The sequence below is a fragment of the Erpetoichthys calabaricus genome, chromosome 2, assembly GCF_900747795.2.
Source record: "Erpetoichthys calabaricus chromosome 2, fErpCal1.3, whole genome shotgun sequence".
Lineage (NCBI taxonomy): Eukaryota > Metazoa > Chordata > Cladistia > Polypteriformes > Polypteridae > Erpetoichthys > Erpetoichthys calabaricus.
In genome coordinates, this window is record NC_041395.2 from 132,402,645 (window position 1) to 132,406,411 (window position 3,767).

Here is a 3,767-nt window from a genome sequence, read left to right on the forward strand (position 1 = left end):
AAAGATAAAGAGACTGGCATATCAAAGCACTAACATGAATTACACAGAATCTTAATTAAGGACTAAGGGTCAATAACATAAAGACAGCACTAAAAGAGCTGAAAACAATTCCCAGTATGGAAAAGGTAACTGAAATCAAGAGTACAAAGCAGAAAGATACTAACAGTAAATTGTACTTTGCAGTGCCTTTCAGCTTTATTTAGTACTAAAAAGATCTGATGGATTTGATAGCAAATTTGAACCAAATAAAGAATGCCAAGAGTTACATTATACACTCTTAAACAACATGAAATCAAAATATTCCAGAAAAGGTGTCACAAAATAAGCATTAACAATGATAATATCATAAAGGAATATGCCCAGGATAAATCATAACACTTAGAGAAGGCAGTTTTAATGAAGTAATACATTGGTGAAATAATACAATTAAAATATTTCAGTGGTGGGAATAAAACTGGAGGAAAATTTTTTTTTAAAAAGCCCCATGGCAATATTCTTTTCAGTAAGCCTGTGCAGCCTGGGCATGGTTGTGATTCACCATCTGGTGGTTATTTTTATAACTGCAAAATCTGTGAAAAAGAGCATTTTAAAAATAAAATTGCAGTGATGTTGGTGGGTTATGTAGCATAGAGGTAAGAGGGAATAAGGAGCAATTAAATTTCCACGGCAAAGTGTATCATTACTATAGACCCAAATACATAACAACTTTTTTATATATATACTGCTTCTGTAAAAATTACTACTGAATTGTTTGAAGGACTGGCATGAAAAACCATTTGGAAAGTAAAGGTTTGAATAATTACATAATTATATGTACGTAAGTTACAAATTGTTTACTTGTTGCTTTAGGATGATATATTGTGTGTGTGTTTGTGCTTGTGTATTTTGTTTTCTTAAAAAAAAAAAAAAAAAAATGATTTCAACTACAATACTTGTTTTGAGAAATTCTTTAGGTACAAGATACTAAAAGATTGAAAAAAATGGACACAATGTTTCCCAAAAAGGGGGACACCTTGTGTCAAAGAGTATAACTTTGCAATGTTATGGGATATGACATTTAAACTTGGTACAGGGATAGCTGACAGATTGGGGCACAAACGAAAATTGTTTCCAGGATTGTGCATCATAAAAAATCTTGGTTGTATGTATACTGTAAAATCCATTTTTTAAAGGAAATATCTAAAACACATTTTTTGTATTATTTAGTTGATATTGGTGTAAACAAGGTTTTTTTAATCATGTAATTACTTTCTTTTAAAAAAAAATGTTGTGTTGTACTCATTATTCTTCGACCATTTGGAGCAACTTACATAAGCAGAATAATAGCCATTTATGTTTGGGTGTGTAATTTAGATTGTTATTATGCCCAAAACCGCTTAGAGCATGGGGTGGGGTTAATGAATTTGAATGTCTGGTGGAGTTTATGCATTTAAACATTTTGAACACGTGTCATGGATAAAGCAAAGCACTTGTCATATAGTAGTTCAAGTATTAAGGTTTTTAGGAAACATTAAATTCATCTTCTCTGTTGTATCCAATAACAGACAAAAATAAAATAAAAAAATCAGACAAAAAAAGTTATAGAACATACGTGATTAAAAGTTATAGAAAAATTCTGAAATATTTATATCACTTGAAAATCCAGTACTTTGTTACCTGCTTCTATTAGTGTGACTGTAAATTTTACCCTAAAGTAATTAGACATTACATGTGAAAAACACTATTAAGATTTTTATTATATTGGATATTTCTTAAGAGTTGTCAGTAATAGACATACAAACAAAGTTAATATGTACACTTACCAGTTATACCTGTAGATGTTGGCAACTCTTCTAGAATAGATGAGTGTTTGCTGTACTGTATATCAGCCTAATCAGCATGATATGTCTTTCTACTGACTTCTTTTTCCCTGTGTGTTCAGGACATTTGTACAACTGTTTAAATAGGTTTTTTTACCGTTTCAACAAGAATAGGGTCACTGAATAGGAACTGAAATAGTAATTTTGTTGTTTAGAATTCCTTATATTCCTAGTTCTTCCATACTGTCTGCCTAAAAAGAAGAAAGTAATAGTGGACCATCTCTCCAGGTATGACAACATTAGGTTTACTGTTAGAAAGTGAACATCTCATACAGTTGATCCAGTGGTGGCAAGTAACCAAGTATGTGAATTTTGTGCAAGAGCATGAAGTATCTGCTGAAACAGAAAAATGCTGGTGCTGTTGAGAGAGGGTGAGACATTAGACATTTCATGACTATAGCTGCATTAGCTGCAACACAGCTACTTTTTTTAGGTATGAATAAAATCTGAACTTTCTAAGGCATAATATACAGGTCAATCAGTGACAGCAGATGAAATCTGAAGTGATTCTGACCTTCCTGTCTGGAATTGGAGGGAGGTTTGGTTCATTTTAGCAGGGGTGATATCAATGTCCTAAAATCCTGTAACAATCGAATAATATTGCCTAACTAAAATATAGATAAATGTGATTTTACAAACAATATAGTCTCTCCTAATAGTATGACTGAATTTATCAGTTGCACTTACATATTTGCCTGAAATGTCAAGTTAAGCAAAATGACACCTTTTTATTGGCTACATTTTCTAAACTTCTCAAACACGGTACAACACCCTAGTATTTGCCTGAAGAAATAAAAAATAATACCTCTTGGCTTGGGTGACTTACGTGCATGCGGAAAGGGGGGGGGGGGGGGGTGATATTTCGGTATAATGTCTGCATTTCTTTTTTCTCACTACATCAGGATGCACACCCAGGTCACCCTGATGGTAGATCATCATCCATCCATGAGCTAAAGAGAGACAGTTATGCTTCACATACGACTGTATTAACGTTTACCTTTCATCATCATTACTTTCTATGCAGTATATTCTCCATAGATTTCATGGCCTTTTCAGTCAGTCAACATGAGTAACATTTACAGTAATGACAGCAAGACTACTTTTGATAATTATTTAATTATTTTCATTACATTTACATGATGGTGTTCTTTTTCCCCTTGCTCTGTCCCTATAAATTGATTGAGAGTGGGCAAATCGTTAATTGCTGGCATGCCGTCAATAATGGGCAATCAGATGTAAAGTTGAGCAAAATGAGTAGAAATAATAAATAACAACAATAGTTGCTTATTAGTTAAACTTGGTATTGATCTTAATTCGCTGTTTACTGCAACAGCACTTAGACCTGAGAATCATCTCCCTTTAGTACCATACTATGTAGTCTGGTCTTGAGCCATAGCTAGTGTTGTGGAAAAAGCTTTCCTCTATTTTCAAAGAAGGCAGTCACGGAGCCCAGATGAGAATGCAGAACGCTCTGCACATTTTGCACAAAGATATGCAGAAATGTTTCAGTCCATGAAGTAAGCAATCAATTCTCCAATTCATTTGCTTTTATTCTTTTCTATTATCATTACCTCATCTAATACATCACATCATCTGACTCCTAATATGCATAATATGCAGAACTTTATTATTCCATCCAAACAACTAGTACCACCAGTATTTACTAACTCCTTTAACAGTAGAATTAGCAAAGCCTACGAAAACCACCTTAAATCTGTTCGCACCTCTCCATCAGCATCTTTTGTTTTGTAAATGTATCAATCAACACAAGCAGTAAGGAGCCTGCTATTCCATCCCCCACCCACGCAGAAAGGGCAGAAAGTTCTCTCAGCTCAAGTCTGTTTACCTGCGTATGAGTTGCCAGGAGCTCTATAGGGTAAATAATATATTGTTAGTTGGAATACATGC